This window comes from Anser brachyrhynchus, assembly GCF_964034855.1.
Source record: "Anser brachyrhynchus genome assembly, chromosome: 2".
Taxonomy (NCBI): Eukaryota; Metazoa; Chordata; class Aves; order Anseriformes; family Anatidae; genus Anser; species Anser brachyrhynchus.
In genome coordinates, this window is record NC_137695.1 from 8,236,840 (window position 1) to 8,262,223 (window position 25,384).

General features: G+C 40.9%; 1 long non-coding RNA gene across 1 annotated transcript; it reads left to right on the top strand.

Moving 5' to 3' along the window:
• Positions 1-5,544: 5,544 nt before the first annotated feature.
• On the top strand, positions 5,545-25,384 carry LOC308188974. The gene is made up of 4 exons (XR_013945915.1): positions 5,545-5,993; positions 6,145-6,205; positions 7,257-7,391; positions 7,831-25,384. It is a non-coding gene; the product is annotated as an uncharacterized lncRNA (long non-coding RNA).

Sequence of the window (25,384 nt, forward strand, 5' to 3'; positions counted from 1 at the left end):
TAATTATGAATAAAATATATTAGATGCTAACTCATAACATGCAGAGCAGGAACGAGATTTGCAATGTAACATTTCCTGCTTTCCCTGCTGTTATTTTTAGCATACCAACTAATAACCTGTAACATATAATTATAATCTTTGTATATAATGGGCACAAATGCCACTTAAACCAAGAAGAGCTGCACCGTGAAAGAAAGAAGGAAACTAAGTGGTGATATCAACTTTCATGACAAAGTATAGTTATAGAAGTCATCATGCACGTTGTATGAGTCCTAAGGAAGGATTAAGATCATATATTACTGCAGTCAGCTCTGTATTGGTAAGGTTCAGTTTATTTGAACTAATTATTGATGGTGTAGTGTCAAATGAATAAGGCCCTGTATTAATGGATACACCAAAATCCCTGTCTTAGGACAATGTTTATTACCTCCTACATTGATTCCTTTTGACAGAAAAAATGGTCTAGTGGTGGAGAGAGCTGACCCAGGTCCAATTTCTTGTTTTACCAAGAATGTCTTGAGAAGTGGGAGCAGCCTTTTATCCTCCTTAGCCCACTAGGCCCATGAAGGGTTTGAATATTTGGCTCTTGGACTTCTGATGGGACATCAACTTGTCGTCCTATGCAGTGTCTGGAGAAAAGGAATGTCTCAAAAGGATTTTCACAACCAGACTAGGAAAGTGTATGTACTGTCAGAAGAGATGCAGCAGACAGACGTTTCTTAAATCCCGCTCTCTCCACAGTTCAAGCACTTAATGCATCACCTTCTTCTATTTGGGATTGAGTTCTGAGCTCTATTCTTTCCTTGAGAAGTACAGCAGAGATCAATACTGCCTTATGAAGGATATACTGCAGTAGTGGCAAAGCTTTAGTATCACACATACCCTGTGTTGGATCATTCAGTAGCCACAAGGCACCAGCATCGCCTCTGAGCACATTAAAACCTTTACTACCCACCAAGCAAGCAAGCTAATGGTCTTTGCTTCTGCAAGCAAGTGCCTAAACCAACAGGCACACAAAGGCCATGATCTTTGTCTGAAGGATTTTTATTCAAAATGCAATGGAGAAGCTGCAACAAGAGCAAATGAGAATGACTTCCTTGCTACCCAGATCTCGCTGCCCCCCTCAGAAAACCTGTGCACACCCCAGAACTGGGACAGGGGATGTGCCCATAATCATCTGTAGTAAAAGAGAGCCAAACTCAGGTCCACCAGGTCCTGGTGGAGTGCTTTAAGAAGCTGGTTATTTCTGAAACATGGAAACCACACTTCCAACTCAAGCTGATTTTGAAGGAATCAGCTTCTGATGCATGTTTTTTTTTGCAAGCCAGCCTCAGCAAGATGTCCATCAGCCCAGAGGGTGAGGTGGATGGACAAAACCAACATTTTCCATGTTCCTCAGGCAGTTCTCCTGATTCCCCACAGAGAATTTGAGGTACATTGGGATTTTTAACATTCAGAGATACCCTGCCTTTCACTAACTCCAGAGTTGGGTGAGAGGACAACAGTGAGTGTTGCGGCTTTCTTTGGATTGTGTCCTCAGTGTCTCCATTACCCCTCTCTAACAGGGGAAAATAGCATCTTTGAGGGTAAATACACTGACAATTGCAAGGAGAGAGGTTAGGTGCAGTGGTGATTTAAGTATTCTCTTAGCTGGGCAGAATCAGATGTCAGGCAAATCTATCTGCCAGAGAAAATCAATCCACAGGTAAAACCAGATCAAAACCATAAGGAAAATAGAATTAGAGGGGAGAAAATTCTAGTCTGCCACTTCCCAGACCTTTTAACAAACAAGTCAATTCAACACTCCACTAAAGCCTTCTTATCAATCAGACTGCAAAAAAAATGTAAAGCCAGTGCTTTTATACATATATACTGCAGTTGTACCTACATTTTTTTAAGAAAAGGGTGCTAATCCATCAAGAAAAATCTGTTGAATTTCAATCTACTCCTGACACAACCTTCTTAAGTGACTGAATCACCTCTTCATTCTTTTTATTTTTCTAGTCATAGACCCTTTAAAGTCCTAATTTCTGACTACATGATTTAACCCCCAAATCAGATTGCTCTGTAAGTTTAACCTTCTTTTTCTGTACCCTAATAAACATTTACAGTATAAAGATCTTCCTGTTCAGTTGCCACCTCTTGCCTCATTCAGTTTACTGAGTTCACAGAAATGCAAGACATTGCACTTGAGCACCAATAGCTAACAGCTAAAAACTGCTTAATTTTAATGCCTGAATAATAACTTTTTTTTTTTTTTTTTGTAATGTAACTCAAAAGCAATCAGAGGATGAATTGCAGCTTACTTTTCTTCCACTCCACAACTCCAAAGGTAAGACTGAGTAAGAATACAGGCTTTGATTGTCCACTAGATGTCAAATTGGGTTGCACTTTGTCATATGTATAAGAAAATTAGTAATATTGTATTACAAGGCTGGAATTAAAATCACCTACTGAAACTCACAATAAATCTGTATCATTGTTCATCAGGAATTAACATCTTGAGAATAAATGAGACAGTTACCAAGAGACACATGGCTGATCCTTCAACTCAGTTGTATCTATTTATAAATGTCCATACTGTGCATGTCTGGGTGCACATCTCTGCTTTTACATATGCATTGGTCTGTTCCTCCCTAAAACCTTTTCAAGGGACTGGCCATTTTAAACTCAATTGGATGGAGAGTTAAGAGTCTCAGAGTTATTACAAGATTCCTGAGAATAGCCTGGGAGAGGAGGGATTGAGATCACAGCAATTCCTCACTGAGAAAAGGGCTGCAGCACGAAGCCCGTCCCTACTAGAGAACCTAAATGGAGGAGAGCTGTTACAAACATCCCAGCCAGAACAAATGTTTCAGCTGAGCCTTATACTATTTTGAAGACCAGAAAGCTCCATTCTTAAGAACCTGGTCTTTGCTTCTTTTATGTTTGTGAGGCTCTCTCTTGTGATTTCCTTCGTGCTTGTCCTTCACTAATTCCCACAAAAACTTTTTTATGTTGGCTGTGCTGCCTGCTGTGTGAGGAAATATGAAGATCTTTAATTAGCCTGGAAGATGTGTATTGTTTTCTTCAAGGACAAAAAATCAACTCTGGGGAGAAAAGGTGGGGGGTGGGAGAAAGAATCTGGAGAAAGGCTCATGTGGTAGCTTTTGTTCGGTGGGATTCACTTTTTTTTTTTTCTTTTTCCTTTCATCATATGTTTGTTTTCTTTGTGGTGACTTTTGTGGATGATTTCTAGAATGCGGTTTAAGATCTCTGTTTTTAAGAACTTAGTGTGGCCTACAGTGTCAAATAGGTAGGTGTTTCCATTAACTGTAGTGAGTACTTCAGAACAAATAGTTAAAGCAGTCACATTGCTGATTATAACACTAAAGAAATGTATGTGCTGAGTCATTTTTGATAGTCTTTGACCCTAAAATTTGTGTTGTCTATGTACGCTACGTATATTCTTAAGATCATATCTGCACTGCATATGACATGTAGAAATTCTGATCTCTTTTTTATTTTACCATTCTATAGACTCATTCTTGAGATGGCCTTACCAGAAACTTTTCCTGAATAGAATGTAAGACTGGGTATGGTGACTTTAAAACAACAACTTGAGTCTACTTCTGTTACAAGTAATTGTGCACTTGCAATGATCGCTAATGCTGGGTGTTGTTTCTGCCTAACTTTTAATGAGGAAAATAAGAGTTTTATATTCGTAACAACTTTCTTAATAACATACCTCCCAATCAGTCCTGCACTGATTAATTCTAAATGTAACATGTCAGCGAGAACACCCCAGTGGCTTAATTTATTTGTCAAATTAAGAGTATGCGTGCGTTGCTATAGAACCACCAATGTGTAGGGCTTGACTCTAATGCTGCAGTCAATTGTTTTTATTTTTTCATTTTGAATAATTCATCACTAAAAGGATCAACTTAATTTCCCCCATTCCCTTCCCAGAAGACTGTAATTAACAGAGACCACATTCCTTATGAGGTTTTACAACTTTAAGTACACAAACTGCACTTAGTTTTTGGTTTAAAAGACTAGACAACATCCCCTTAATATTAATTAGAATTAGGTGTTGTCTGTATTGCAAGCTTTTTCATCTTATTGTGATGAATTCTTTTGAGTTCCTATAAGGTGTTAGAGTACAAATTATTCCTCATTGATTTCTTATATGGAAGTAAGGTGGGGAGAGCCTAGACAGAGTCTATGGTTCAAAGTAGCTGGCTGTTAAGTATCGATCTGTTTAAGTTAACAAGAGCATTCTTGTCAAGTGTTCCCTGTGTTTCTATACATTCTCCTCTTTTATATAAAAGTCCATATAAAGGAACTTTTTTTTTTTTTCTGTAGACATTCTGATAAAGACATCAGAAAGCATCCAGAAAGGGAAAAAAATAAATTAGAAAAGCTGCTAACACTTGCACAGCAACACGATTAATTCTTCTGGTAACTGCTTTAGCATTGTTTGCTTCATTTGCTGCACTTGATGCAGGGAAAATCTGTTGTTTCAAAGGTTTTCCCTCACTGCTTGTGAACTCTCCTGAATGTATGTGCTGTGGGCTATCTCGCTTATCTTCTCAGGCAACTGAAAGTTGCTCCCACACAGCAATACCACAGGTAACAACTATACCTGCAGAGATAACATAGCCTGCTTTAAAAACACACAAATAAATCCACAACACATAAAGCCACTAAACCAGACCAACAATAGACTTAGAGGCTGAAATGCCCTGTTAAATAGGGTATGTTATAAATTGTGTTTTTGTTTTTTGCCCTGTAAGGGTACTTTTGGGTATAACTGCTTTTATTGATGTCTGACAGCCTTTGGCAGCAGACTATGTAGAAACTATTAATTCTGAGATGCTACTGGGGTGCCTGAAGATGTTAGCTCATTGTATCGGTAGTTATCATACAATCATTAAGGCTGGAAAAGACCTTCAAGATCACCTGGTCCAACCATCACCCTACCACCAATGTCACCCATTGAACCATGTCCCTAAGCACCATGTCCAACCTTTCCTTAAACACCCCCAGGGATGGTGACTCCACCACCTCCCTGGGCAACCTGTTCCAATTGACCTAAAGGACAAATAATCCAAGGGCTGGTTGCAGCCTCAGGATTCTTTTGGAAGGACATAGGCTTGACCCAACCAACATACCTGTCCCTGGCACTGGTTGGGTTAGAAGTTCCATAGCAACTTTCTGACCACAGGTGGTCAGAAGCACTGGGGTAATTGCAGCTGAAGAGCAGAGGGAGGGAGGGACCCAGGTGCAGACTAATGGCCAGGTTAATCTGAGGGATGGGAGCTCAGGATGAGAAGAAAGAGAATATGCTCACAGCTCTATTTCATTAATCTTCTGTCCGTGACTTATGAGGGAGTGCAGTGATAGGACAAGGAGTAATGGCTTTAAACTAAAAGAGGGTAGATTTACACTAGATATAAGGAAAAAATCCTTCACTATAAGGTGGTGAGGCACTGGCATAGGTTTCTCAGAGAAGCTGTGGATGTCCCATACCTGGAAATGTTCAAGGCCAGGTTGGATTGAGTTTTGGGCAACCTGGGCTGGTGGGAGGTGTCCCTGCTCATGGCAGAGGGGTTGGGATTTGAAGATCTTTAAGGTTCCTTTTAACCAAAACCATTATATGACTAATACATGGCTAAAGCCAGGCTTCAGTAAGAACGTATGGACCATAAGATACATAGGGTGTTACATTTAGTGGATGAACAGCTAAGTCTTGCCACCATAAGCTGTGTTTGAACTCTTGTGAGATCATCCCTGAAACTCCAGAGCTCTAGAAAATCTTATGAGTATTGAACTATATAGAACAAAAAGATTTTAACTAGTGAAACTGAGCTTATCTTCAGGTACCTTTCAGGGTCTGTCTTAAAGCTCAGATTTGGCATTGCAATATAGAGCATAAGCTGCATCCTGATCTGTGTTGGAGGATCCCCAAATCCATCTTCTTGTGCAGCATAGCCATCCATCCAATGTGGGAGGTAAGCAAAACTTTCCCCCAGATGTGTATTCAAGGCCAAATCCTGCCCTCTAGTGCACTGTTGCTGAAGGGGGAAGGAAGACCTGACTAAGGTTTGACTTTCGGTACAAAATTAATACACCTCATTTACTCCTGATTTTTCTGTCCATTAGGTTGCAGCAGTCATCGCTATTTTTCAGCAGATGGACTTGTTTTGCAAAGCAGAACATTGGTGTTAGTAAGGCCTTTAGTGTTTCAGTAATGGTTGCCAACATGTATCTTGTGTCTGAGTTCTTCCTGTTATTTTGTTTGCTTTGTGTTTTTTTTTTCTTTTTTCTTTCTCAAGTGTAAGTGGTAAGCAATAACTTTTCTCTTACTGCTGTCTTACTGATGATGTGCACGGGGGCTTCAACAACATCTTGTGTAATAGTAAGGTAAATTATTTCTAAGCCAATTAAACTTATACTGAAAGTGCAAAGTAAAATGCTTAAGAAATGGTAGATGGAAGAGAGAGTGGATTCCCGGGCAATCACTGCGAATATTATGTGATAGTTTGATAATTTCAGTTTCATGTTGTTTCAGGGACCTCCTACGGTGTTCTCTAGAAATATGTTTTTAGGCTCTTTGACTTTAGAGTTTGTGGTAGCCATAGTGGGGACAGGACCTTAACCTAGGGCTCTATTCCAAGGCTCAGGCCACTGAGCTGGGTTATCTCATAGTATTGAAATGAGGCACAATGGATATTCCACTCTGGCTCACCACATTAATCACAGCTGTACCAAACTGACCTGGTAAATCCTTCATCCCTCTGGCTAATGTGAGCTTCACCAGGTTATTTGTGTTTCTGTGCACCTGAGTGTGGTTTTCAAATACCAGAGTTTAAAATACTTGAACTTCTAATTGTTTCCCTCCCCTGCCTTCTTGTAAGATTTGGAGCTTTTAACAGCATGCCTTGGAAGACAAGGAGGTGTTCCCAGCCAGATTTTACACAGAGTTTTACACATTTGACTAACAAATGCACAAATGTTCACGTGGCAATTTTACAGCAAATTGTATGAGTTTTGAGTTGAATCATTTTGAATCATTTAATTTTTGAGCTTTCTCTTCTAAGTCAAATTGAAGAGGATAAGGGGAAAGGAAAGTCGTTTCTCACCAGAAGGGCCTGCCCAGGTGGAGGTGTGGGGACTGGCTGTCAGCTGGGGGCTGTCGTATAGGCCTCCACAAACTAGAGGTACATGCTGTAAGGTTTTATCTTGCTCATCCTCTACCTTGATTTCCACTGCAGGTTGCCCAAATAAACAGTTAAAATGCAATGAATTCAGAAGCAGCTATTCTACAGGAGCCTAATGCAAGTTGTCCTAAAAGCACCTGATTTTAGGGAGTGGAAGCTCATGGCTAGCACTTTGTGAAAATGAGGAAGGTAACTGAAGCATTCAAAGTAACTCATCTGTTTTCAAGAATCTTGGCTTAAAACATCTCATTTTTTTTGGTATTCTATTTCCATTTAAGTAAATGCTTTACTTGCCCTGGGGATACTGCGTGTTGCACATCCTTCATGCTAAAAAGTAGTTCACACAGAACAAAAATGAAAACTAAGGCTGCTTCAGAATTTTCCATCAAAATTGACCCGTGATAAATACTGTGTTTTCAACTCAATAAGGGCAAAATGGATTTTCTCCCACTCCAGATCACTTTTATAGGGGGGTGAGCAAGACTTATTATTATGATTATTATTATTTTCTGGAAAGTCTTAATGTTCTTACTTGAAAAAACTGTTAAATCTTAAATATATATATATATATAATATATATAAACTGGTTTTATGGATACAAGTCTCTTTATCCTTCTCTGATGTTCAGGGTTCACAGAGGGACTGCAGATCTTTGGCTGGGTTGACTGCTTCATTTCCAAAAGATGACTGCGAAACATCACAAGAGATGAAATGAATCTGAGAAGTCCAGCAAAATGGGCTTGAATTACTGCTCCTATGAAAATCTGAAGAAATCTTTCCAACCACTTTCCCACTTATTATGACATATTTTGAATCTTGTACTCAATGAAAATATTTCCCTGGAAATATTTCCCTGAAAACTTGGATTATTTTTTTTCTTCCCAAAATCTTCATTTTTTTTTTTTAATGAGGAAAAAATTCGTTTGACTTGCTCTAATGAAAAACTTTCTCTGAAGAATTTTGAAATAGAGCTTTTATTATTTTATTTTTTAATGGATTTTGTACATATTGGCTGTCAAAAGTGACCTGAAGTTTCAAAATATCTAACCGGTGATTGGTGAAGGGTCAGCAATGCTCTTTGAACTTGTCACCTGATTTATGCATGGCCAAAATGTTGCACCATCTTGTGGACAGCAAGATTATGGCATCGTTGCAGAATTCTTTCACCCATTTGAAGAAGGTAGTACCAGAGCTTTAGCTAGATACAGATATTCATTTTCAATACACATATACTAATCTTTTATCTGCTTTAAACAGCTTGTTTCTTTTGCAAAGGTGAAACTTGAATGAAATTTTCTTATTGATTTATTAAATTAAAAGGCCTCATGTAGCCTTAATCTAGCCTCAAGAACACTTCATGGCAGGGTTCATTGGATGATTTTTCTTATGTTTATAATCTGTATAAATTATGCAATATTTTTGTAACATCCTATATCATGATATGATTTAATATTCCATATATATTCTTGAGCCTGAAAGTAATGTGGAGAGATGTCTTTGAAAGGCCATTAAGTATAAATAAATTAGAATGAGAGCTAGAGTGGTACTGGTGAATAACATTCCTCAATAAGGAGACCTAGTAGACTAAATTAGATGAGTAAATTATTACTTAATAATGCCATGCTTAAAACATTCCTAATAGTTAGGGCATTCACCTGGGAGTGTTAACTTATCTGGCCAAAGGACTGCTTACCCAGCAGCTATGTAATGTAAAATACCGTGCAGTTCCAGAAGCAGGCACAAATGAAGAAATACCAAGAAAATGCCCTTAACGGTGCTCTGTAGATGAGGGTCACCCTGGGCATGTGCTCTTTAGCCTTATGAAACCTGATTTCTTTGCTGGGCAAGTTCATTGGTTTCAAGGAATATGGGCAGAGTGCTGCAGAATGGAATTTCTGGGAATCCCTGGTGCCCACTGAATTTAGGAGCCTGTTGGAGGTACAGAACACCAAAGTGAGACTGGCTGTTTTCTAACTAACTTGTTTCAGTTCCATTGAAGTCCCTTATCAAATCTAGACTGCTGCCCTTGCTCCAAAGCCTTAACAGCCCTGGTGCAGCCCAGATCCTAGATAGCATGATAGTGCTCAAGCGTTTGAGCTCCTACTTCCTCCTGAATTACCACGGCAGGCTGAGATAAGTGGGCAGGGAAAGGTGGGATCATATTTGGGCAAGTTGAGGGGTCCAGCATCTGTGGTATTAATTTCTGCTTGCTTTTTAAGCTCCCTTTTTCCTGCTTATTTTAGGTGAACAACAGGCCAGGCAAAATAAGAGTTGGAAAATGTAACTGAGGAGACAGGACAGGCTTGGTGTCCACTCGAGATGTTTTCAGCATGCTAGGAGAAGAATGATACCAAAAATGTGTGGCTCTCACACACTTCTCAGGTTCTCACTGGGTCAACCTCTTTCAGGAACAGATTTAAAACCTGTCATCACTGCAGCCTGCAAGGGACTGCAGAGATGCTGTGAGCTAGCTCTAAATGCCCTCGTGTCAGCTCTGAACTCTGAGCTTTGAGGGGGAAGATTACTGGACCAAGCTGGGCTCTGCACTGGCAGCATCAGCTTGATGTTTACCCTAAGTTACAGTCAGCATGGATAAGCTCTGGTAGTCTGAGTCTCTGCTCATGCTTGAGCTTTTGGGGAACTTTTGGTCACCTCTTTCCCTTCCTGCTCACAAAGCCTGGAAGTCCACATTGATGGTTCTGTTCAGGAAAGACTTAAAGTTCATTTTTCTCATCGCTACGCTAGCTTTAATTAACCCCCGCTTCTGGTAGTGGTAAGAAGTGAGCGTGGAGAGCAGCTGTTTGTGATTTCACTGCAGAGCCACCAAATGCAGTGTGGACAGAACAGGTCCAAGTGCTGCTGGGGTTATTCCTGCTCTCCTGCATTTTGCTGACTCCATGTCAGTGGTCCCAGCAATGCAACTGCAGCAGAAGATGCTCAGCCTTGTCTGCATGCAGAATTTTTCTGTAGTGTGAGGGTACTCTGTATGTACTGGTGGTTTTTTTTGTTTTTTTTTTTTGGTTTTTTTTTTAACCTGTATTGCCTTAACAGAGACTAAAGGATGTTGTGAGCCTCCCTGTGTTGCTGTCATGAGAACTGTAATGATCAAGCCAAACTCTGCATTAACTGTGTCCACTTCAGTGGATTCAAAAAGCTCAGTCAGGCTTCTGGCTATGACTAAATCATCTAATTATAGCCTTCCCGTGCTGTGCTTTTTGCATTCGTTCCTGATCCATCATTGCATTGATTTTTAGAGTTGTGTTCTTTAGCACTCCGTGGTCTCAATTTTCACATCCTCCTCGTCTCCTCTGCTCTCAACTTCTCTGAGCTTGCTGCATGTTGACTTCTTATCTTTCTAAGCATTTTCCTTAAACCATGCTTTTAATCATGTTTCTCTGCCTAGGTGACTCTTCACCATTTCTGCAAAGCTTTGACTTTTGTGCAAGTTCATATTAGACTCTCTGTGGCTCTGTGGTCTGCTTTTTGACCTGTACAAAATGGATGTTCCCTCCTGGTTACATCACAAGTGACGTCAAAAATTGCAGAGTGGTAAAATATTGAGTTTTAGGCTACCTTGGGCAGCTTTCTACTGTAAATGTCAAAAAAGGAAAATGAAAGTATTATGTCTTTGCCATATTATTGCACAAACTTGGAAGCCCCTGGAGTTCACAGAGCAGTGATACTATGCCCCATTCAGCTCAAATTTAGATCAAAACAGGCTCCCAGAAATAACTTATAAATGTGGGGGCATATTTCATCTAATTCTGAGCTGGAACTTGAAACTAGTTGACTTTAATGGTTTGCAGTCCTGCTATTTAATATTGAGATCTGTGACGCTGGATGTTTCTCCAAAAGCCTCAAATTGTAGAGACAGAATAAATATGGAAATCTCTTATTTTTATTTTGTTTCAGTTTTACAGAGTTTGTCTGTGAAGTATAAATTTGAAGAACTCATAAAAAAACACTCAACACATTATTAAAATTCTATGATATAGTTTTAGCTTTAATTTTTTAAAAAATCTTATGTCATGATTGTGTGAATTTCCCTGTATCCATTTTGCATAGCTTTAGCTCAGCTCCAAAGACAGATTAGCTGTCTTACTAAATGTTCCCAAAAAGTATGACTGAGATTCCTTCTTAATACTCTTCTCAGCTGAGCTTATGTATAATCCTTTTCAAAGTGTAAAATGCCGAGGGATGTTTATATGCTGTAGCTTATATGACAGTATATTGTTGTTCCTTCACACTTCACTGAACTGTCTTCGAATACTAATCTATAAATCACTTACAATTCTCATATGCACTTTAAAACTTTGTGCAGCTCGTGGCATTGTCTGTTCTTTTCTAGATATATAAGACACTTTAGTGTAAAGAACAACAGACTGTAATGATTTCACATTTCTTTTTCTGTGGTACTTAGGGGCCTTTGCTGAAACAAGGGACAAATTATGCTGGACCCTGTAGGACTGCATGGGTATGTCCCACTTTAAGGGAGCTGTAAGTGGGTGGGCAGAGGTGAGATCTTCCCATCTCACTAATGACAGAAGATTTTTTTTGTTTTGTTTTTAATTTATTATTTTTACTCTATTTTTATTTTTCCCCTGAGATCATATAGGCTTGGGCAGAGTTTGCAATTGAATCGATATCTCCTGAATTTCAAAGGCTGCACTTCCACTATTCATTAAGTAGTCTTTTTTTTTTTTTTTCCAAGGGTTAATAAATATCAACAAGCTAACTCATATTTCGGAAAGCGAGTGCGTTTTCCCCACTAACCTAATTAGAAGCTGTTCTTTCCCATGTAGAAATGAGGTCCAATGCTGTAAGGTCTTTCTCAATTTCAGGGGAGGATGGGGGGTCCTGCAGGTGGGGCTCTGGGCAGGCATTAAGTGGAAGAAGGAGTGGAAAGGGGAGACTCCCTGGCTCTTCCTTGCCAGGGCATAAGACAAACTTTGCCCTGTGGTGAAAATAGGCTCCCTGCCTACTCTAGTGGACTGGCTGTGGAGGGAAGAGGGAGTTACTCCTCGGAAAGGGTCGTGGAGTGGTGTCTCGTATCCTGGTTTGCTTCAGGACAAACCTGTGCTGAACGAGCATGGGGTGACACTCTGATGTTCAGTCTGTGTGATGCAAAGGGTTTGTTGTGTAAGGAAGAGAATGCATAGGCAGGAACTTTTTTTTTTTTTTTTTCCTTTTTTTTCCCTGAGGAACTTGGCTTGAGAGGCAGCATAGGAGAACAGGTTTTTTTCCCCTGTTCCATGTAGTGGTCAGAAGGGTTTGCCATGCATCTCTTTGGGCAGTTCTGCTTGCCCAGCTCTTCTTTTGAAAACTGTTCTGCACATTCATACAACTGCAAATAATTCAGGGACATCTGTGTGCCCAGCACAACAAACTCCCATGAGACTATAATGCCACCAGGGCACATCAAACATGCAACCATCCTGCCATGGAGGGAAGTCTGACATCACGCTAAGGATTTGGGACCTTTCTCCTACATCAGAGCTTAAAGGCTTATGGCTCTAATTAAATGTACCTTTTAACTACACTTCTGCTATTGGCTTCCATAACAGTCTCTCTAAGCCTGTTCTAGCCATGCAGCTGGAAGATTTAGCCAGTTAAGCATGTGATGGGATGTGTAACCTTCAGAACTGGAGGAGCTGGGATTCCCCAAAACAGCGATTGCTCTGGTGCTTGGTGGGCAACCCGGGCACTTATGCTTTCCCTAAGGCACTGCACTACGGCCCATGCTTGCTTCCCTGAAGAAAGAAGCAACACCCAGGAAGGAGCTTATTTATTTAAAGGTTTTTAAGTATGTAATAGAAATGCACCAAAAATGTCTTCATTAATTTGATTGGATAGTTGAATCCTTAGGAAAACAAAACAATTTCATAAGATGAAGTGTGCATGCTTTTAGTCTTGGTTAGGCAGATCTTACTCAGAGGTAGGGCTTTTTTTTTTTTTTATTTATTTATTTAATGCTCTTTTCCCTGTTTTGAAAACTGGATTTTACAAGTTTTTGTTGCGAGAACAGAAGGGGCAGCATCTGGCTTCATGGGCTGAACTGGAGGGCTGGAACTGGGCTAGAAGAATGTGTTTGGATCGTGACTTGTGATGCAGATTTTTATTTACTTTATTTTTTTTTAACTTAAACACCATTTTTTTTTTACTAGCAAAGCATAGTTGGCTGTACAGTCCCCACTTCCTCTGAAAACCCCTGAACTCCAGCACCCTTGGAAGAAGAATTCTACCAAAAGCAAACAAAAAAAAGTAAGACGTAAATTTCACGGCTTATTAGAAAGTAAACATCTCTCCAGCAAAACACAACCCACCTTTTCTTCCACTGCAAACAGCTGGCTTAACCCCCCTGAGCACGGAAAGGGGGGAGGAAAAATAAATAAATAAATAAAAAATCTCCAATCGTGGTGGAAGCCTTGAGGGTTTTAACGTGATTTCCCAGTGTCCGTGCCGGGGTCGGGGGGAAGGTCGGGATAAACCCGGAGCAGTGGGGCTGTGCGGGGCGAGGGGCGCGGAGCTGCGCGTTCCCCCCCCCCCGCCGCAGCGGCGGCCCCGGAGTGCTGGGGGCGGGCAGAGCCGCGCTCGCCTCGCCTCTGCTTTTGGAGGGCGGGGGAAAGAAGCGGCCGGGTGGGGAAGGGGGGCTTGCTTTGGGTTTGGGTTTGGAGCCGGGAAGCCGGGAAGCCAGCTCGCCAAGCCTTACGCCCGGGGGCGAAGTCCCGGTGCGGGGGCAGCCCGCCCTGTCCATCCGCCCGGCGGGGCGCAGAGCCCCCCCCCAAGACCAACTTTCCCGGCCGGCCCCAGCATGAACCAGACGGCCGGGGTGACCAACAACGTTCGCTGCTCCGGCGGCAAAGGGCCCAAGGTAAGACCGGTAAACTGCCTTGCTCCCCCTGGCTGCTCCCGGGCAGCAGCCCCGACCCTAAACCTGTGGCTGGGAGCAGCTCTCCCCGCCCCGGGGCAGCATCCCTCTGGTCCTGCACTTCGCCAACTTGAGCATCCTTCCCTGGCTCCCCCCAGCTCGGAGCTCACGGCCGGGTTCACGCCCTTTAGGCTGCGGCTCCGGGAAGTGCCGAAGCGGGGTTGTAGGGAGCGAGGATGCTGCGGCCTCGTAGCATCACTGCTGGACCGGTCCCGGCTGGCGCTCCTGCTTCTAAGGGGTTAAAATGATGTGAAGGTAAAGATTAGTGCCGGTGTGCTGTGTGCGGGCAGGTGCGTCTGTAGCTGCTGCTTTGCTTCTTGCCACGGTGCGTTTGCATAGCCAGCATCTGGAAGAAAAAAATAATATCTGGGATAAAACACCTGATTGTGCGCTCTGCTGCATCTGACAGAAATGGAATGGGGTTCTCGCACCTGATTCAGATCAAATTTGCACTAGCCTTTTCTGGTATTAATGAGCATGGCCCTTGCGTTTGCCTTTACAACACTGGTATGCTGTAATGTTAAACGAGAGTTGGGTAAATTAGCTTGCCTCTTCTAGGCAATTCTCTTGATGCTTCTTCTACAACTCTTCAAAGTGTATTTCAATGTTTGTATTTCTATTTGGGGGGGATTTTTTTTGATTTTTTTTTTTTTCCCTAAAGATTTCAAATGCCTTTGTAAGGCTAGCATTTTGTAGAGAGACATTCATTGTTGGTTAGTGGGGTGCACCATGAAGAAATGCAAAACTTATGTTTTACCAAAAATGGTGCTGTTAGCTTCTTTTTTATTTTACCTCTTAATACTGGCTTTTGCATTCTGTCTTCTAGACTTGATGTGGTGGTGATGTTTGAAATGCAGGTTCTGCTGCTCACCTGGTTGGCAACGTCCCGTTTAATCAGTACAGCCCTGCTTGTGAGAGTTTGCCAACTCTTAGGCACACTGATATACCCCATACCTCTCCTGTAAAATGAATTCAGTTAGTCCTCTTTTCTCATATGATGCTTAAAGGATTAAACCCACTTGTCCTGCATCTATGTGAGTATTAAAAGATGCTACATGGTGAGGGCTGTGGAAGTACACAGATTAGATGAGTCTGCTGAAGTTATTTACTTAGCTCCATGACTAATCATATATTTGAAGTGAAACCCATTCATAAGCAATTTGCATAATTCAAGGGCCTTAAACTGAAGGTCCTCCATGGATCTTGCCTGTAATTTCAAAGTTGGGCCTCCTTTCTTTGGACTTTCTGGTTTTCTGTGAGTTTTGGGTTGAGCAGGTAAGGTTATTGCATGTCAGTAATAATTTATTTTATCAAGCTGCTGACCTAATGCTTTAGTGCAGAAGGAAGAGATGAAGCTCAAATGTGTGTATTCTTAGCACATGATAACTGATACCTTTGTATTTGTCTTGAAGGCATCCTCATCTTATTTTCAGACATTGTAGTACATGGATATTTTTTCCTTTGGAAATAAATATATATGTTTTTTTCAAATCAGAAGATTGAAATGATTGATGGTTTCAGGTTTTTAATTAAAACACAGTAAGCTCCATGGATGACTGATTTATTTGCAAGAAAACCTTGCAGAGCTCAGAAATGTGAGCATATAAAATAGAACCAAAAAAGAAAAACATCTGAAAGAGGTCTGTGGTGGACTAGACAAGAGGCAGAATAAGTAAGTGTTTTGTGACACTGACTTCTGAAGCATGGAGATGCCTGTGAGATGTTTAATGTCTGTTTTGCCGGGGGGGGCGGGGGGGGGGTGGGGCGTGAGGAGGGGAAGGCTAATAATAATAATAATTAAAAAAAATAAACAAACCTAAAGTCTCTGGCTTTCCTATCTCCTAACTTTTAAACTCACTGGCTAACTTTAATCGAAATAGACAGAACCAGAGAAGCTTTGCAAACATCAACTTTCTACAAGTGGCATGGAAATCAATTGCTTCGTAGAGAAGAATAACTATTTAACCTGACCAGGGGAAGAGGCAAGGAGAAATCATCCCTTGTCTCCACTTGCCCTGTCTCATCAACTCAGTCATCATGTGGATATAAGTACAACATGGGCTGCCTACAGACCATCCCGGGCTGCGTAGAGGTTGGGAGAGAATGGGGGAAAGGAAGAAGTGTTGAGTAAGCTCCCGAAAGAAGTGGATGGTTTTGGTAGGAAAGCAGTAGTGATGTGTGAGAGCTGGGGTATTTGCAAGAGGGGCTGGGTTGTGCGGATAGCGTGGGATGCATTGCAAGTCAAGTGCCATTATTTCCACTGCTTGTGAAATAAGTTGTTCTTTTTCCTTCCCCCAAAATATATTAGCACATTGTGTCATCTTAAGAGCTGCAATTGCCGAGTCACCAGGGCAAGGTCACTCTTCTTCCTGTCTTCACTTGATTTTTCCTCTTGCTAGGCAATAAGCACTCAGGCTCCAACTTTCCTCTGAAAGATTTACAGCTTTACACAGTTGTGATGAGCAGTGGAGACAACGTTTTAGAGAGGGATACTGTTAAAGGCCTTAAGTGACTAGCTTGATTGTAATTTCAAACTGTAGTAATGCATGCCCACTAAAACATGTATGGTTTACAGACATTTCCATGTAACAACTTTTACCTGTTTTAACCAAGATCTAGCTCTAAGACATGAGTGGTTTCTATTGAAAGGCTGCGATTTGTTTGTTAGAGAGAACTATTTTTGAGAAATAGTTGGTGTACATACGGTTTCTAATGCTCTTTTTTTTCTGCCTATGACTAATCCCATTGCCTTTCTTAAGAGAATTTGTGGGAGGAAGGAGAGTGGATTCACCCCAACACTGCAATGAAAATCTTCATTGTAGGAACATTTCTGACATGTTTGGGTGCTTGTGGTAGTGAGCCCTAAACTGCTGAGAGTCTGCACAAAACCAGGCAGCCCTCTTGTGTGGGCCAGGAGCAGGCTTCAGCTCTGACTAAGGAAGTGAGCGTTTTTGGAAAGATGGTTCAGTTATTCAGATACCGGCATAAGAATTTGGGGGTCAGTTCCCAGCTGTCTCGTTTTGACAGATTTCTTGAATGAATTAATGAGGGCTAGCTCCATATGGGGACTCAGGCACTTCAGCACTGCACATTGCAGCTCCTGGCTCTTGGCTTCTGTTAGCAGTCCAGAGCCCCATGCCAACCTACACAAGGCACAGAAGTTGTCTTAAATCTCGCTTCTTTTCTGAAATTATTACCAAAGTAGATGCTGTGAGAAGTAACTATTTCATATTGACACTCCCAATTTCATCTGTTTTGAGGGAAGAAAGTCTACAGAAAAACGTTGGGAGTCATTTCTTTCTTTGGATACAGTTCTGGTCGGGGTCATCTATCTGCGTACAGTGAGCAAGGAGGTATCTCGGGGAGCAGGATTTGTGGATCTGGTGTACTTTTAAGCACTGATGGGGATTCAGAGTCTGACCAGCTCCTGTACTCCAGGGAACTGCTGTAGCTAAAGGAGGAGAGGCTTCTGCACAGCAGGAGCACTCCTGTATTCCCCTCTTGGAGAATGGCCAATGCCTGTTCTTTGGAGCAGGGAAGGAGATGGAAAGCCTCAATGTCTCCAGGGGAGAGAGGGATGCACTTTCTCTTTACTTTGTGTGAAAATGCATTTAGCCAAACCGTTGGCTCATATACACATCTGGAGGGGATGGTTTGAATCCCCCAGTTTTGTGCAGCAGCCTCATGTGAAGATTAGTGTGTAATGGTTGGCACAACACTCCTGCTGATTCAGTCTCTTTTGATTTCTCTCTGGCCATCTCTTTGAATGAATATATCTGTGCTAGCTGTTTAGCGTGGAGCTCAGTCTTAGACACAGTCAATGTGCATCTTCTGGGTCAGGTTTCCTACCTCTGAGACATGTTGTCCCATCAGATATTGGTACAGCTTAGTTGGTGTACACCAGTACACAATGTATGACCCCAGTAGCACATCAGTGACAAGAACCCAAATAGCCTGCGTGTGTTCTGAAGGTAATGCTTTTCTTTTGATACCTGAATTGCAATGTTTTGTTAGACATTTAAATCTCTTTGTGGATCTAGGCTTTAACCTCTTCCTGATTCAGATCCCAATGAGTGGGTTGGAGGTGAGTGTTTTCTTCTCATAACAGGAATGATAGGAATCACTCAAGCTCTACGGCAAAAAGAAACAACACTGGGATTAAATTGAGTAAACGGTGTGTGTTTCCATTGTGGGTTTCCTAGGTGTGGCTTACAAGACACATTTTAGGCTACAAGAGATACTGAGCAACCACCCTTCCTCTCTTGGCTTTATGTATGTCTGCATATTAAGAAAAGCTCATTGAATCAAACTCTTGAGGTTGGGACATCTGCCTCAATAACTGTAACTTGATTTTTAATCAGCACTAATGAATGCCTGAGGATAGCAGCAAATCATTTGGACAGTCTTTTTCTTCTTCTTCTTTTTTTTTTTTCATTTTAAAGAAGAGACAATTGTACTAATTATCAATATCAGTATGCAAGAAAGTGGGTATGAAAACAACTAAATGAAGTAATTTAAAGTCTTTGTAAAAATAAAGTACACTGAATTATGATGAACTGGAAATACAGTTTTGATTGTACCCTTGGTTGCGCCGCCATTATTTTGAAAATCACAAAATTAACCTATAAGAGAAATAATTTGTAGTTTTGGGATGCCCGTACAGAACAGAATATTTGCAAGGAGTTCAAGGGGCTGATCTAAGTGGGCAGTGCAGTGCTCGTGCAGCTGTGGTCAACAGCTCAATACTGCCCTTTAAACAGGATATGAAATATTTTTATTTTTTTTAAATGTTGCGTTATTCTTTAAACCATCCTTTAATAAGAGATTATTTCATCTTTACTTCTTTACTGGGTTAATCTAATTCTCTTCTCTTTTACATGAACTATTACCCCATGTGAATTTCACTGATTTCAGTTGAATTACTACTTATTTATGTTGGTTTAATTGCAGACAGATTCAATACCTCTAAATTTATGAAAGCAATAGAGCCACAGCATTTCTAGCACTCCTGGATGCAGAAAATGAAGATAAAGAAGCTATGGTAGCTCCTGTGTATTATTGCTGAAGTGGAAACAAGTTCAATTTTACTTGCACATTGCATTTTACTGTGTGGGGGAAGCTGCCATGTATGGGCACAACTAAGGAGTATATTTATGAGTTGTCCAATTTTAATACTGTAGTGGGAATGGAAAGTTGAATTCTGCACCCAATAAGTATTAAAGTAGGACCTGCTGTGGCTGCTAGGGTTTTAAAGCATGATCAGTCAGCCATCTTCAAAACCCAGCCCTGCTTGATGGACAGTCCCTTAAGAAATCACACTTCCATCTCAAGACATCAACCTTTCAGAATAGTCTAATATAGCACTGCATGAGAGCCCCAGCCACGATCAAGGCCCAGCCCTGCTGGATGCTGTAACCCCATATAGACAGAAATGGCTTTGCCTCAGAGAGTTTACACTTGAAGTTGACAATAGGGGCAAAAATCTGGGATAAGAGGAGAATTACCTTGTTTGTGCAGTGAAGTAAGGTGCTGAATATAAACTACCAAACTTACCAAACCTAATAATTAACTGAATACTTAATACTTTACTGAATTTCTCTATCATAGACAAAGAAGGCAAAACTAGCCATTATCCATTTAAGATCCAGTCGGCACATGTGCTCTCAACATCCCACCAACATATCCCTCTCTAAAAAACGTACTATCTCTTTCCCAAAATAGGTGTCAGCAGGAGAAAGTTGGGGTCAATGAAAAGGGAGAAATTTATTGACTTGGGAAATCTATAGACTTGCTCTGTCCGTTAGGAAGCCAGGATTTAGTCTGGCTACTCATGGAGAAACATTTATTTTGTACAAGGGGTGGAACTGTGTAGTGTTGATTTAACTCTTTCCCCTATATCAGTTTTTACAGATCCTCTATCTACTGTATCCTTTGTGGGGGATTGTTCACAAATCAGCAGAGGAAGGCAAAACCTGCCAAAACTGGGAAAGATGAACTGTAAATGAAGAAAAAATGCTAGAGAACTTCAGGGGAAGTGTTTGAAACTGTTTTTGTCACATTCTCACTCTTTCTTGTAAACTGTAAGTTCTCAGTTGGCAGTATCTGGTGGAAGCGCTGAATTAGTGAGAGATGTTTTGCTTCTGTTGATGTAAATGGAAAGACTTAAGAAATTTCTAAAACCTTAAGCAACCCAGCCTTAAGGATTTTAGGAGTATTGATTGTGGGAAGTTCTCAACCACATCGTGCATTATTTCAGACAGTGAAATCTGCTTTCTCTGTGGTTCTCCCTGTATACCTGATGGCTTTTGCCAGTTAATTCCAGGCATATTCCCTTGAGTGCTTCCTTTCACTGTCCTAGTGCCAGCTGTCCTGTAAGGTTTCCATCAACAGAAAATTTTGCAAGGAGCATGACGACAGGTTCAACACTAGAAATTTTGGTGGAAGATGCGAAGAGCCCCTTTGAAGTACGGGAAGACAAAGGGAGATGGCCAGGCTGACTCTATAAATGCCTGATGGATCAAGAACCTCCTGGTAGGGGTCACACTTTCCCCAGATGGAGGAAATCCAACTGCAAGATGCAACCTGGGGAAGAACTCGTGCAGTGCTTGTTGATGCCACTCGTTTGTGACATACCAAATGTATTCTGGGCGATGGGGAGTAAAAGGAGCAGGGTTGGTTGTACTGTTGTACAGGTATGCACCCTCAAGGGTGTATTTTGCCTAGAGTAGCTGTTATTTCAAGGTTTTTGAGGGGTTGGAGAAGGACTATTCTTTCACCAGTAAATGCTTGCCAGGAGCATTACGGTAGGGCTGTGAGGAGTTTCCAGCTGTTTGGGGGATTTTGTTCTCCATATCTCTGCAGTGCCCTCAGGTGAGGGCAGCCCCAAGCCCTGAATCTGAATGAGCTCTGGGGATCTGCAACATCAGAGCCATCCTGCTCTGGGTTTATTTGTGGGTGCTGCTCTCTGCTGCTGTTTTTCATCTTTAATGAGAGCTGAACACACCATAAAATTTTATTGAGTGTTTATGCTAACAAAATTAACTAACAGTTGGTGCTTTAAAAACGCAGCCGGAGCTATGAGTGCTGTAACTGGAATCTGCAATGGCTTTTTAACTGGTGTAGGACAGGGCAAATGTGTGAGCATCAATGTCATTTAACTGCAAACCTCTTTATATTAACCTGTTATTGACCAGAGCAGTTTAATAGAAATTTCAAGAAAATCTTAGTGTGATATGTGCTCAACCCTGCCCCTGCCACCCACCCCCCCAAATAAACAAATAAATAAATAAAAAATCCAACAACCAACCAAAAAAAGGCAGCCATAGCTGGAAGCTACATCAAAAATGTGGGGTTAATTTATAATATCAAGACCAGTGGGCTGATAATCAAAATAAATTAGCTTAGCAATTTCAGTACTTAAGTGCTTAAGTCAAATAATAGGAAGAAGATTTATTTTAACATTTTGACTATTGTGTTCCCAATAAAATAGATATAATATCATGCTGTGAACGCGGTATGGATCACTTGAGGCCATTGACTTCAGCAAGAGTACAAAGAACCTCTAGGCTATAGAAAAATAAGAAAAGGGATTAACTTCAGAGGCAATTTCTTGTTCTCTGGAACTCATTTGGGTTATTTCTATATTGGTGCTGCCAAGTAAACAGGAGAGACATTTGCCTTATTTATTTATTTTGCTCATTTGTTTATTTTCGTGCATCGTACCCACACCTACTCTGGACAGAATTCAATATTTATGATCTTTATATTATGCTGGGGATTTTTAATGCCCATTTTAAACAAAAGTAGCTAGATTGACATGCCGGGACATTTCTTTTGTAGATGAAATGGTTTGGTTATCAGTCAGCACTGAGAAGAATGTATTTACCTAGGTATTGGTAGGGCTAATTTGCATTTCATGGTGTTGCCAGAAATAAAGTTTGGTGTATAGACTTGTGTAATGCTAAAGGAGAAGATCTTGATTCACGAATTAAGTCCCAAGTTGCACTGGGATGTTGGCCAAGTGATTTAGGCTTTATGTTTTTGCATTGTCACTTAATAATCAGCTGAGATCTATGATAAAGGCCAGACACTGCTGCCAGCAAAAAAAAAATGCCCCAGCCTGCTTTTAGTCTCCCAGTATAGGCATGGTCTTGGTGGTCTACTGTGAAATCACAGCAGTCAGTAGTAACTGTTCCATACCAAGACTGGGGAAAATATTCTGTCCGTGCTTTAGTTTTTTCTGTTGCTAAGAATATGGATGAGCACTTCCTTTGCATGGTCTGCCAGCTCTTTCATGGAGGACAACAACTTTTTAACCCACTAAGTGGGGTTTCCCTTCTTACCATTGGCCTTATATTACTGTGTTTAAAATCAGAGATTTTAGGAAATATTAACATTGTTATGAATATATTCTCCATTGTGTTCAGGCATAGGAGGGACAGCAAGACAGAAGGATGCTTGATCCCTATACTGTGAAATGCAAACCTTGCTCTGGTAAATGTCCTCAGGGGAACCTTATGCAAAGGAGCAAGTTGAGCTTGGACACAACATGCATGTGGCGAGAGCAGGAGCATGTCAAATTTCAGCTTGTTTGAAGAGGAGATTGTTAAAATTAGGAAATGGTGGGGTAGCGAGAAAGAGAGCATGTATACTAATTTCTGGGTGCTGTGCCTTAGAGTAGGCAAAATGAAATATGCTGTGGCAAACCCAAGGCTTTTCCACATTGAGAGCCCCAGGGAGAGTGTTGGGAGGTGATGGAGGTGGCTGGTGCTGGGCCCCTGTCAGCTCGGCCTGCAAACCGAAAAGGGGCAGAACAGCAATGTTTTGGGGTGAGCTAATTTGCTTATTTGCAGATGGCATCTCAAATTGGAATGCTAGGAAGAGGTTTAAATTATGGCAGACAGATGTGTGCTGCTGCTAATTTACTGCTACTCAGGGCAGTAGATACAACATATGCTTTTTTTTTTATTTTATTTTTTTATTTTTTTGATGAATTAGTTTATGCTTCTAGGCTTTTGACTCTTGGACTTCCTCTTAGCATCCCAATATCCTAGTGTTTGCAGCTCTTCAGTGCAGTATTCCTTTATCCAAGTAAGATTTTGCAGGATGATGACCTCACACAGAGCCTTTGCTGCTGCTTTAACTGTTCCCCGAAGTGGAGGATCAGATAGTTTTTCAAAAGAAACAAGTCCAGGAAAGGTGCAGCAGCAGGGACTCGCTTCAATGTTATTTCTATCACAGCACTCCCTAGGAACACTGGTTGCATATTGGGATCCAATTGTACAAGAGGCTGTGCAGCCAGAGAGCACAATACTGGTTCTTATCAAAGCACAATACTGTTCCATCAAAGAGCGTACATTTTAAATTTGTTCACTGGTTTAGGGATATCCCTCAGACTAAGGACTTTATTCTTCACATTTTATTCTTGCTCTTCAGCATTGATTTCAGTGTGTGATCCCATTGATTTTCATGGGGCTTCTCTTAGGCTGCTTAACGTGAACCAGGGTTATATCTGGGGCCCGATGAAAGCACACAGTGTAATGCATTTTTCTCGACATGCTGTGTTGCCACACTGCCAGTCCTCGTCTGAGCACCTGTGGCACAGTTAATCTGCCAGCAGAGAGGCTGCCAATGTCTTTCAGTCGTTTACAGGGAGTGTAGCCACTTGTTATTGTTATGGATCTCTTTTCCACCAGGTCAGGACTAGCCTTGGATTTCCCAGGCTCTCTTCTGTGTGTTCTCTGTATCTCCGTATTTTCTGATTTGTTCCCACCTCAGTCACTTGAATTATGCTGACATTCCTAAACTCCCTAAGGCTGCAGATATGTTACAGTGCATATCTGCATCTCCTGTGTCTTTCACTCCTTTATTTGGGGTTCACTCTTGCTTCCTTCCTATACTTCCTTCCTATACCTCCTCTGCTCCTGCTGGTTTTCATGGCAGGGAGGACACTGAATATTCCACTTTACAAAGAAGTTAATTTAGTTCTTGTGAATAAAACCAGCTAGTTTTCCTTTAAGTAGTAAGGAAAATTCAAGGCCAATTGTGTTTTTTTGTTAACCATTTGTGTGAAATGTTGCCCATGAAGGATATTTAAATTGTTAATAGAACAAAGTACACTGCCATTGTGGTTTATCCAGCTCATGGACTGACTCAGGTTGAAACACAGATATCTTCACATGAGCTACTGAAAAGTTAATTATGGTTTTTGATTGCTACAACATGGGCTTTTAAGAAGGTTTTTGAAGCTGCTGCTCAGAATCTGCACCTAAAATTTGGAGCCACATGTGATCATTATAGAGCTGATGAGATATATAGTCAAGGATGAAGAGAGGAAAGAAACTGTTTTTGGACCCTCAAACTCTGTATTCATAGCAATATTTCAAGTATTTTTTTCCTTGCCTCTTTCCTTTCCCTCAAAAAACAGTAGAAAACTTCAATTTTTATTACTTTAATGGAAAGAAATCAATGCTCTGAACCATCATAATATTATGATAAAAATACTCAGTTACAGTATGTTGCTGTCAAAGAGAGATTTAAGTGACTCCAATGGTTAGCCTTCCTCAGGTACTTCCCTTTGCTAGCTTCATTTCATTTTACAGCATATCTTTTGCATCAGAACAAAACTGATTTCTATCTGATGTGGAGTAGCTTAAAGAGATGAAGATTATTCTGTTTGTTGTTGTTTTTGTTTATTTGTTTTTGAAATCAGAAGAGGGAGGTCCATGTCTAAATTTCAGTGTTGCCAGCAGAGGCAATGTCTCTAAATTTCTTGTGTACTGATGGAAGAGTTCCCAGTAGAGAAAGAGTGTAAAGCATGAAGTTTATTGAAGAACATAGTAATGAAAAACTGTGGCTCCTGGTGCTTAAAAATTTAGTGATTGTACAAAATGAGGCTTTCAGCACTTTAAATTATAGTTTGTAGAGACATTAGCACAAATGACTTATTCTTTCTGAAAAGCTCCCCTCTTCTAACTTCCTTGTAAACATTTATTAGATTTGGGTTTTAATATGAAGATCATCCAGAAGAAAAAAATATCAATATTTTAGCTAGAAGCTGTCACTTTAATATACTCTTCTACTATAGAAACAGAAACTGAGGAGTTAGGGGAAAGCTAGCAAAGTAAAAAGTGGTCCTAACACCTTTGCCCCCCTCTTAGCAAGTTAACCAAGACTGTAATGCTCTTCATGTAAACAATGATTGTATCCAGCTGAGAAATTTGCAGAGGCTGAAGCAGTGAGATGTACCCAAATA